General features: G+C 32.7%; 1 pseudogene; it reads right to left on the bottom strand.

Annotated features, from left to right (window-relative positions):
• Nucleotides 1-10775: 10775 nt before the first annotated feature.
• Nucleotides 10776-11198, bottom strand: LOC141541142 (large ribosomal subunit protein eL32-like; annotated as a pseudogene).
• Between the last annotated feature and the right edge of the window lie 919 nt (nt 11199-12117).

The raw sequence follows: 12117 nt of genomic DNA, 5'->3' as shown, positions 1-12117 counted from the left end.
AAGGAGAATCTAGGCTTACAATAAATTTCTGTTTTAAATGATTACTTGTTCCCTCAACACTTTCTGTCACAGAATTTTTTATGACAATTGTCTTTCACTTCTGAAAGATATGACCCTTACTGTGTCTCATAGTATAAAATATTTAAACATAATAGATGTATTTATTAAATAGTTGGATGAATGGAAGAGATTTCTCCTTAAGCTCTCTTTTTAACAAGTTATTCATGATGACCTATCCATATTCAACCACACAAAGTATATTACAAAGCATTTGCTTATGATATCATTTCCTTGAGGATTTTAATTGATTTTTTTTGAGGGAAGGAGGAGTATGCATATTTGCAAATTGGTTCATGTTGGTATTATTTCTGCTTCAGATTACAAATTCATTTTTCTGTTATTCAGTGTCCTACATAGAAGCCATGAGAGAAATGTTGCCTCTGAAGTGAGATTTTAGCTCTATGGTGGTACCTTAATGTGTGTTCATGCATTTTTCAGTCATGTCTGATTATTTGTAGTCCCATTTGGGATTTTCTTGGCTAAAATACTGGAGTGGTTTGCTATTTCCTTCTCCAATTCATTTTACCGAAGAGGAACTGAGGCAAACAGAATTAAGTGATTTATCCAGTCACATAACCAGTTAAGTGTTTGAAGTCAGATTTGAACTGAACAATATGACTTTCTATTACTATATTTTCCTTTCAGTTATACTTTGCTTTAAAACATGATCAATCCATTTCCTCTTCCAGTTATATATTACTTTGAAAATATCAATATCAAAATACGATATCAAAATCTCATCACTTTGAGAATATCATTAAGATACATCATTTCTTTTGAGAAGTTCTTTGTTTGAAATTGATGGCAGCCTATTTATACCTGCCATACGCCTATCTGTAGCGTTTTGAGTGACCTGTAATTTGAATTCCTTGGAGACCATGGTATTCCATGCTTTGTAGTCTTATAGTATTGGAAGAATGTTTTTGTTCTTTAAAAAAAAAAAAGATATTTAGGAGAAAGGAAAATCTTAGGGGTCATTCAAAGCAGTCTTTACCATAATCTGAGAATTATCACAAATTCACCTCTATTTGCTATATTTACAAGTTTAGGCACTGCAAATAAACTGTAAATCATCTTTATGCTGTAGTTGTACCATAGCTTTAGTGAAGTACTACTAGGGTATATCTTCTTTATAGGCAGGAAGTTTGATTTCATACTTCTATATTGTCTTCCTAGTTCTTTTCACAAAGGAATTGCTTAAAATGTTTTATTATTTATTATTAAATATCATTTATTCAGTGAACGAGCTCAGAATTTTGAAAGCCCAGGCTCTTCAATGTCTACTATAACCTTATTAATCATGTTAAAACTTCCTGGAGAATGAATCTGTACCTTCTTTCTGGCAAGCATTTCTGAAATGCAAATGAGATAAAATCTAATAGTCACTTGGCTTGGAAACAAGGACTCAAGGTTACAGGGGAAAAAGAAGCTTCCTAGATCCTTGTGAGACACAGGTGTTTTTCTTAATTAACAGTTAATTTCACAGTAAAGGGGGAAAAATATTATCTCTAGACTTCTTTAAGGTTCTTTGATGTGTATCTTCTTTGTAGTGGCTTCAAATTTGTTAATTAGCTGGGATAATTATTTCCAAATACTGAATTTTGAATAATATTTTAAACTAATATTTCTGGTTCCAGAAAAGAGATAATGTCTCTTTATTTTAAATTCCTATTTGTCTTTTTGCTTCTCTTCCCTATCAGTTTTAAGCCAACAGATCCTAAAGACAATAAGGCAGATTGACAAAACCTAGATCCTGTTTCCATATGTTGCATAGGGGACATGCGAAAAGCCCTCTCCCTTCTTTCTGGCAACCATTGCTGAAATACAAATGAAATAAAAATCTAATAGTCACTTGGCTTAAATACAAGGACTCAAGGTTATATGGGGAAAAGAAGTTTCCTGTATCCTTGTGAGATATAGGTATTTTTCTTAACAGTTAATTTCACAGTAAAGGGAAAAGAAAGGGAATTATCTCTTCACTTCTCTAAGATTCTCCTTTGATGTGTAGCTTCTTTTTGCAAGAGGGGATTTGCCTTTGAAAATGAGAAGAACCATGTGAATCATGGAGAGAAGAAACAGGCACTAAGCTGCTCCCAAGATATATAGGAGACAGAACTATGTATTCATGCAGTCCTTTCAGGGAACCATAACCTCCAAGGAACTAGATTTGGAAATGGCAAGAGAGTCCTGAGGAAGAGGAGGACAGAACTTATAAATATTGCTCATAGTACTGCTAAGGAGATTGCTATAGCAGGAAAACATACACAAAGGAGTAATCTGGACCTATGCCTTCAAGTGAATTGTATGAACTATACAAATCCCTGGAGGAGGAGAGTGGATAATTGGGGGAGGGAAGGGCGCATATTCAAGTGACCCTGGTCTGGAAAACATATCACTTTAAACTGGAGACTGCATAGGTCCCTGTATAAAGGGGAGGAGAGTTTCCTTATTGTATGAGGGCCTTTAGTACAAGACTATTCTAAATTTGTTTAGGGGGCTAAATAAAAGTATTTTTCCATAGTCAAAGTCTTGTTAGTCTTGTGAATATTTGTAGGGAAGCTCAAGGACCCTTTGGGAAGAGCAAATGAATTGGATATTGATGTTCCCAGTATTTCTCTGGCTGGAAACATGAATTAAAGATTAATAATAACAATTATTGTTGTTATTGTTGTTAGGTGAAAGATATAAACAGATGCTAATATTGCCAAGAGTCTCCTAAAGGAGAGGAGGATGGCGGAAGGCACGATCCTGAGAAATGTTACAAGATCTCCCCAAATTGTATCCATATTTATCATTTTAGGATCTGGATACAGTTGACAATTTATAGATATTGGCTTTAATCTTTTTATTTCAAACTTGTTTGTTCTTTGTTTTTTAAGGGAAGGGAATAAGCATTTGTAAAGCACTTACTGTGTACCAGGCACTGTGCTAAACATTTTATAAATATTATGTCATTTGATTCTCACAATAATCCTAAAAGGAAGGTTCTGTTATCTCACAAGTGAAGAAGCTAAAGCAGATAAGAGCTTAAGTGATTTGTTCAGACTCACATAACTAGGAAAAAGGTAAGATTGGATTTGAACTCAGATCTTCTCACTCTGACCTTGGTGTCACCAGGCTGTTTACATTATGTTTTAAGAATGGAAGAGATTTTGACATATCCTTTATGTTCATCATTTTGTTTTTAAAAGATAATCAACCTCCTTAGAACTTTGTGTTGGTTTAATATTCTTCTAAAGATTAAGACTGTTGCTTGGTTTCTATTTGTAAAGAACTCTTCATGCACTAGTTAATCTATAATGAATATAATTAATCTCTTTCTTGTCTATATATGATGGAACTTTATAAATTGAAAGCTATTTGAAGACATTTTTTGTCTGTTCAACCTCAAGGTCAAGCAAAGTTCCTTGTGTGTTTTAATATGTTTGTTGAATTAAAGCAGCATTTCTTTATCATCAAAACTATGAAGGAATCATTAGATAAATACATCCTAACTTTATTAGAATTAGAATTGAATTGAATTTCAATATAGTTTAATTCATCCTTTATTTATGAGGAAACTAAAGCTAAGCCAAAGTCAAAAAACAAAGCCAAAGGCACCCAATAATATATTTCATTAAGTTAAAAATAATTAAAGGAGAATTGATATACCAAATAGGTGATTCCTTTTCAAGACATATTTTTCCACTCTAATTGTCTCTTTTCTCAGCTATCAGGGATGACTTTCTTGCCCAACTCCTTAGAGAGAATATTTATTTTTCAGAACTGGGTGATTTTTTTAAAGGCCACCAGGAGTGTGAATGATCCTTCAGCCAACCAATAGAGCTATAGGGCTAATTGCCCTATAATTCCAGCAAATTGATGGAGAAGCTTCTTCATAATTTCTAAAGGATCAATAAAACAAACACTTCTAATATTCCTTTACAAGTGTGAACCAGTTACCCCTATTTTTCACACATTAAAATCTATAAATAAGCCACTCAAGGTCTCAAAGCACTTCTGAAGTTTAAGTGGGACTATTTTAAGTCTGAAGCAAGTGGGGCTTTAACTTCTTGTCTCTGTTTTCCGCCCCTTACATCCTGTTATTTCATTAAGTGGTTTGAGAAACTCAACTGATCAAAAATTCCATGGCCATTGCATTTTGGGGGGTTTTAGGGATAATCCTAAGGAGTTAAAAGTTTTTCTATTACTGTTGCTCATGAACTGAATCAGTATAATTTCCATTAATTACCAGATAGCCATACTAAATTAGCTTTTAGAAAGCAGGGGTAGAATAAGAAGAGTTGGTCTAAAACCATTTCCAAACAGACTCAGATGCAGTTTTCTACCAGTACATCCTGAATACAAGGTATAGTGATCCTGGTCTATAGAAGTCCTTTTCCTCCCATTATGACTTTCTATTGGGTTCCAAGGGTTGATGCCCTTATAGTTTGAGTGAAGCTTCCTTTCCTCAATGGGTTTAATTTGTCTTTGAGCCCAACATTAATGTGACATTTAAATCACAAAATTCACAAATTCATCTTCTTATAGAATATAGGAATGATGAAGAATGATATCTTTCCTTTTCCTCCATTACCCCACAACTAATTCCCTTTCAAAGTTTTGGCTGAAATTGTTGTACCATCAGGATTCACTTCTATTGGAATTTCCTAGTGTGGACTGTTTTGTTGTTTAATCCAACATCCACAGAGTAATACTGACTGATTGTCTTCATTTAGTAATAACTAACAACTTAGCAAGGTTCATCCAGTGTAGTGTCATTTATTTTCATTCAATTTATACCTAGTTTATGCCTTTGATTGACCAAGTCATGGACATAACCGGATTTTGTTCATACTTATCTTATCCCTTTGATTGTGTGAGAAGTTTATTAAGTCTTACATAATGATGTTGCATTAATTGAAGTTGAAAGGTTTGGGTTTCTATTTTTACACATATAAGAGGGCACCTCATACCTATCAAAACTCAGAGACCTTTTGAGCACTTTCCTTTATAATAGGGCTTTTGACAAGAATTTTTTTTAACTAAAATAAATAGTTAAGGGACACATGAAAATATAAATAACTTGAGAGCATCATAAAGGACATATGGGATAGACTTTAGAAACCAATGAGTCTAAAACTTTCATTTTTTATAGATTAGGAACTAAGGCCAGTGAAGTTAAGAGGTTAACCCAGTGTCACACAGGCAATGAACAGTAGAACCAAGATTCAAATCCAGATCCTTGATTCTTTACCCACTATTTTTTCCACTGTACCATACCTTTTGATGAATAGATGGGAAAGACTCACAGCCAAAACCTCCTTATTAAAATATGAGCATGACCTCAATTTTTTTATGATATTGCTTCCAAATTATGCTGCTAGAAGTGAAGAAAGGAGGAGAGGGAAAAAAGCATCTAAGAATTGAAGTTATTTTCTCACACATTATGCAGTCCTTATATATATGAGAAAGAGGGGAAATGCCGCGTCCATAAAGATGAGAAGGCAAGGGGATAAAAAAATTAAAGGTAGTCTCTCTGTGTTAATGCTATTCAGTTCTTTCCTCTTGAGCATCCTTTCAATTTTTCTCAGCAATACCTCCAACAGGCATATTTGTGTCAGAATTATTCCTATTTCTGCCCTCTCCCTATGTCTAATTCTACAGCAGCACTTGAAAATGTCTAGGAAGATGACAAGATCCAAACAATGAAATGAGCAAAATGAGGAGTAATCACAGTCTACTTAATGTGCAGGATTAAATGTTATAAATTTTTATGTCTGTTGAACTTAGAAGAAGAAAAAAAAAAAGAAACTTCAGTGAAAATACCATTGAGCCAAAAATAGACTAAAGTTGCTCCTTACCACCATTTAACTAATATAATGAAAAGTAAATTTAATTTTGAGCAACTCCAATGAACTATCAATTTTATTCTTGTCAGCAAAATAGGATGAATTTTAAATTAAAATCCAATGGATTTCACTCTTCCTTCTCAGGTCTTAGAGTACTCATGTTAAAAAGCACCTGTATACTTTTTATTCACTATCTCCTTAAGTTAGGTTAATTTTTTTTTTTTTACTGGAGGAAGAAAATTAGTTGCCCAAGGTTATGACCTATATTATAGCAGTTTGCATCTGATATTGATACTTTAAAAATTGTACCAGATGTTCAGAAAAATATTTAAAAATTGGGGGGTATTTGTTAGGGGAGGTGTTAGGAGTTACAATCCTAAAACCAGGAGAAATCTTAGTAATATTTATGGGAAATTTTGTTCTAAGCTCCTTTTCTACCCCTACCTACCCCACCTCTCATCCAAAACATCTTAATACTATTGTCCTCCAACATAGACATTACTATTCTAAGGAGTTCACTGCAAACTAAAAATATAACTAGGGGACATTACCAAGTATATATACATATATATATATATTTCTTCCCTATTTCTTCAAATATTACATCTTAAGCAAACTCTACTTTTTAAAGGGATAAATTGGTAATGCTGCTGGTGCATTATGATATTTCTTATTTATACAACATTTTCTATCTTTTGGATCTAGAAGCATTCAATCTATCAATCAATAAACATTTATTAACTACTTAGAATGTCACAAGTGTTATGCTAAGCACTGGGGCTACAAATAAATAAAAAGACAATTCCTGCCTCAAGGTGCTTAAAATGTAATAAAGGAGTTAACAAAAAAAAATATATGTTCAAACAAAATGTACGTAAGATAAAAAAAATTAGTCAACAAAGGGACAAAAGAAGTCAAGGAAGTTGGTAAGCAAAGCTAAAGAAGGAGAGGCATTTGGGACAGTCAGAGAAAATGCCTAATTCTGAAATCTGGACATTGGGTTACTAATTTCTTTGGATATGAAATTCTGGAACAAGCCTCTTTCCTGGTAATAAATATTCTCCCTGAAATTACATTTTTTCTTGTCCCTCTCATCGCATTACCTACCTTGTCCAGGATGTTCATAATGAATGCCAGTTTCAGAGACATCTTGTGTTTACTGATCAACATACAGATGAACACATTTGAAAAAATTGTAATATGATTGAGAGTTTCCCCAAAATGAATCATATTTAATTTTATTTTTAAAAAATAAATTTTATTGATAACTTTCATTTTTGTTTTTACATAAACTACATTTCCATAATCTTTGGCCCCTTCCCAGTACAGAAAGTCATACCTTAAACCAAAAAATAACAGAAAATGGGGGAAAAACATTTAGTCAATATATCAAAATAGTTTGATGTTTGCAGAATTTTATATCTATAGGACTGTACTTCTGCAAGGAAGGGGTAAGGTACATTTTCTCATTAGTTTTAAGGAGACCAAATCTAATTCCACAGATTTAATTTTTAATTGCTTTGTTGTTATATAAACATATATAAACATCTTGTGGTATTAGGGAATTTATTTTTATCATTATCATTTTTATCTTTCCTCCTTGAATAATGATCTCCTGGTCTTCTTATTTTACTTAGCATCAGTTCATATAAGCCTCTCCAGACCTCTCTGAAATCATCCTGTTGGTCATTTGTTACAGAATAATAATATTCTATAACATTCATATACCATAATTTATTCAGCCATTCTTCAATTTATGGGCATCCATTCATTTCTAGTTTCTTGCCATTACAAAAAGGGTTGCAACAAACATTTTTGCACATGTGGGCCCTTCTTTAAGATCTCCCTGGGATATAAGCCCAATAGAAACACTGCTTGATCAAAGAGTATGCACAGTTTGATAACTTTTTTGATCATAATTCCAGATTGTTCTCCAGAATGGTTGGATCACTTCACAACTCCACCAACAATGCATCAGTGATCCAGTTTTCCCACACACCCTCCAATATTCATCATTATCTCTTCCTGTCATCTTAGCCAATCTGAGAAGTGTGTAGTGGTATCTCAGAGTTGTCTTGATTTGCATTTCTCTGATCAATAGTGATTTAGAGCACCTTTTCATATGACTAGAAATAATTTCAATTTCTTCACCTGAAAATTGTTCATGTCCTTTGGTCAAATATATTTTTATCATTGATAATTGTATCAGTGATTTATATATCTTGGGAATCAGACTTTTGTCAGAGATATTTGAGACCAAAATTATTTTCCCCCAAGCTGCTGCTTCTTTTTTTTTTTTCCTGATGGTCTTAATTTTGTTTGTGCCAAAATTTTTCATTTTCATGTAATCAGAATTATCTATTTTGGTTTTTGAAATTGCTTTTATCACTATTTGGTTAAGAATTTACCCCTAACCATAGATATGAAAGCTATATGATCTTGTTCTCTTTTAAATTTTTTAGTGTATGATCTTTAGTGTTCCAGTCACTTATCCACCTTGAGTTGACTATGGTATGTGTTCTAAACCTAATTTCTATGAGACTACTTTCAAGTTTTCCCAATAAGTCTTGTTAAATAGGGAGTTCTTTTATTCCCAAAGAGCTATAAAACTTTGATCCATTGATCCAGATAGACCACTGCTAGATCTATATCCCATAGACATCCCAAAAAAGGGAAAAGGGTCAATTCATACAAAAATATTTATACTACCTCTTGTTGTTGGCTAAGAATTAGAAATCAAAGGGATATGTATCAATTGAGGAATGGCTAAACAAGTTATGGTACATAATTGTAAGGGAATATAACAAGCAACAAGCAGAATGATTTCAGGAAAAACTGGAAAAACTTACATGAAAAGAACAGAACCAGAAGAACATGGTACACAGTAACAGCAATATTGTTTGATGAATTGTGAATGACTTAGCTACTCTCAGTAATACGGTGATCCAAAACAGTTTCAAAAGACTGATGATGAAGCATACTATCTGCTTCTAGAGAAAGAACTGATATTGACTGAATATAAACTGAAGCACTCTATTTTTCACTTTCTTTAATTTTTTCTTTTATTTAAATCTTCTTGTAAAAAAAACAACTAATGTGGATATTATATATTACTGTACGTGTATTATCTATATCTAATTGCTTAATTTGGGGAAGGAGGAAGGGGGAAAAAGGAGTGAGGGAAGGAATTTGGAATTCAAAATTTTAAATAAAAATGATAAATAAAAATAGGTTCTTTTCTAGGACATTTATGTATTCAGGCTTATTGGGTTATTAAATTCAGCTATTTCTGATTCTTCCTTGTCTCATCTGTTCCATTAATTTGTTTTTTTTTTTATTTTCAACCAATATTAAATAGTTTTTATCATTAATGCTTTCTCACATGGTATGTAGTCTAGAAGGGCTATTCCCCCTTCATTCCTTCTTTTATTCATTGTTTCCCTTGAAATTCTCAATTTTGTTTTCCTCCAAAGACATTTTGTTATTATTTTGTCTAGCTATGTAAATCATTTCCTTGATATTTTGGCTGGTGCAGCAATAGTCTATAATTTCAGTAGTGTATTCATTTTTGTTATATTGGCATTGTTTAGTCATGAATATTGAATATCACTTCAATTATTTAAGTTGTTCTTTACTTCTTTAAGGAACATGCTATAATTGGAAATTGGAATAAGCATTTATGTATAGACTACTATGTGCCAAGCACTTTTTTACAAATATCTCATTTAATTCTTATAGAAACACTCTGAAGTAGTGCTACCACTGAGGAAATGAACAAATTACTTGTCACACAGGGTCACACAGTTGCATTTGAATTCATTTTTATATTCATAGGCCAGAATAATTCTTTAAATTATATCTACGTAGATACTGAGTAATTTTTTAGAAAGATATCCAGAAGTTTTATACATTTTTATACCTGTTTTGAAAAGGACTTCCTTTATTATTATTATTTTGTGTTTTAAATAGAAATACCATTGATTTTTGTATGTTGCTTTTATATCCTTCTACTTGTTTGTTTTTAAGAATGGGTCTTCCTAGAAGTGCAGAGCCACTCATAGGCCCATTCCACAATTGATTGGCAAGAGAACTTTAACCTTGTCTATTTCTGATCTGGGCCAGTTACCCCTCTACTATACTAATGCTGAACTCAATGCATACACCTGATCAGCATAGCCCATTGTAACTCAGAACTTTTGAGCATCAGAGATCTGTAAAGCTCAATCTCCCAGGAAGTTGAGATTACAGGTATGCACATTGTGTCCAACTTATCCAACCATAACCTGCTACTTTAATGAAACTATTGTTTCAGTTAGTTTTTTTGGTGATTAGGGTTTTTTAATAATGTCAACAGCAAATTGGAATGTTTTTGTCTCTTTAATTGTGTTATGTTTTTAATTTGTTTTATTGATCTAATTTCATTTTTCATTTTAATGATATGAATATTATGTAATTGTGTAACTTTCTCCATGTACTATAATCAAATTGAAAAACAGTACTGTGAGTACTAAGAAATTAGGTTAGGTTATAAGATAGTATTATTAGGAATTATCAGAATAATGAAGATTGACTGGGAGAATTCCCCCAACAATTTAATGATCATACTGTATGTTAAGAAAACAAAATCAACTCTTAATTGGTTATTTGGAATTCCTGGGAGGATGGACTATGGCTGATTTTGTATATTGGCCATTAAAAGTGAGTTGATAGACCTTTCCAGTCCTTATTCACTTTTTCTATTTCATCTTTCTTCTGTATGTAGCACACTTGTGAGTGGGGAGGAGCCATGTTTTTCTCTCTCACTCAAGAATTATGAATTGTTTCCTTTTTTTGTAGTTTGAATGTTTATTCAACACAAATATTCAACACAAAGTGCAAAGATTTTTACTCATTTTCATTACTCCTCAGTCTAGCATTTGGATTGGTGCTTTTGATGGCTAGCTAAGTTGCTCTCTCCACAATGACTTTAATCTTCTTAAAGAAAGCATTGTGAGCAATTTCAGCATAGCAAGATTTGTTGGACATCAAGAGCATTTCTAGCTTTTTAAAAATGTATTTTATTTTATTTTATTTTATTTTAGCTTTTTGACATTGTGCACCAAAAACTTCCTGAATCCATTTTGTAATATGTTTTGTCTCCTTATTGCTTCCATAACCAATACTGGGAATCAAAATCTGGCCCTTGAATTGCCTTGATACTCGTTGTCGATGCCTCTTGGTTTATGCCAGTTTCTCTTGATTTTGATACATGTGTTTGGATCAGATGAACTTCTTTTTGGTCCTCTTCTTGATGATTTTGGGCTTCATAAGGGATCAGGGAGCTAGCATGATGCTGGGACAAATGAATCATGGTGTTGTCAGTGAAATGAGGATGACTTGTAAATGATTTCCTTGGAGTTGATGCACAAGAATTACATATGTTTTCCCGTAGGCCTCTAATACACCTAGCCTGAAAGGAGAGTTTCTAAGGGTCAACAATCCCAGCCCAAGAGATGATAGCACAGGAACAGTATTGGAATATTAAGAGTTCCTGCAAAAGCACATGACAAGTACACCTTCAGATACAGCCAATATGTTGATTTACTTTTCTTGACTATATTTATTTGTTATAAAGGAAAGTTCTAGGAGATTGGGAATGGATCACTGGGAAGTGATAGTGATGTAAAAATAAAAAAGAAAGAGTTTTTATGAAAGATTTACAAGAAATAAAAAAGGAATCTTGTAAAAAGACATGTTTTGTGAGGGAACAAATTCTGAAAATCTGGCCCTGTAGAGAGATAATGGAATTACTGAGTAGAAAAAAAGGAGATTATTTGTTTGATCCCTACAACTGAAGATCTGTAAAGGGTTATTAAAGCCATCAGATAGGAGAAGAGAAACTTTGATCCTCACTCTTCTAGTGAGTTATTCAAATATTATAAGTTTGATGGGGAGTATCCAAAAGTGTGAGTACCTTCTAAGAGTTATCTAAGTCATAGGGTCTCATTAAGAATCTAGGAGAACAGTTTATAAGAACCTATAGGAAAAAAGAATTCACTAGACTAGGTACACTGTGTCCCCAAGGGCAATCCCAATTTAAATTTCCTTCCAAGGGGAGTTTATACCTTATTATGAATGTGATTTTTTTCCCAATGTCTAATGCTTAATGCTTTTACCTCAGTGCCTTATATAGAATAGGTAAATGCTAATTAAATTTATTTTTGTTACTTATAATTTACATACTTCT

This window comes from Sminthopsis crassicaudata, chromosome 4 (assembly GCF_048593235.1).
Source record: "Sminthopsis crassicaudata isolate SCR6 chromosome 4, ASM4859323v1, whole genome shotgun sequence".
NCBI lineage: Eukaryota > Metazoa > Chordata > Mammalia > Dasyuromorphia > Dasyuridae > Sminthopsis > Sminthopsis crassicaudata.
This window is presented reverse-complemented; position numbering and strand designations above follow the sequence as displayed.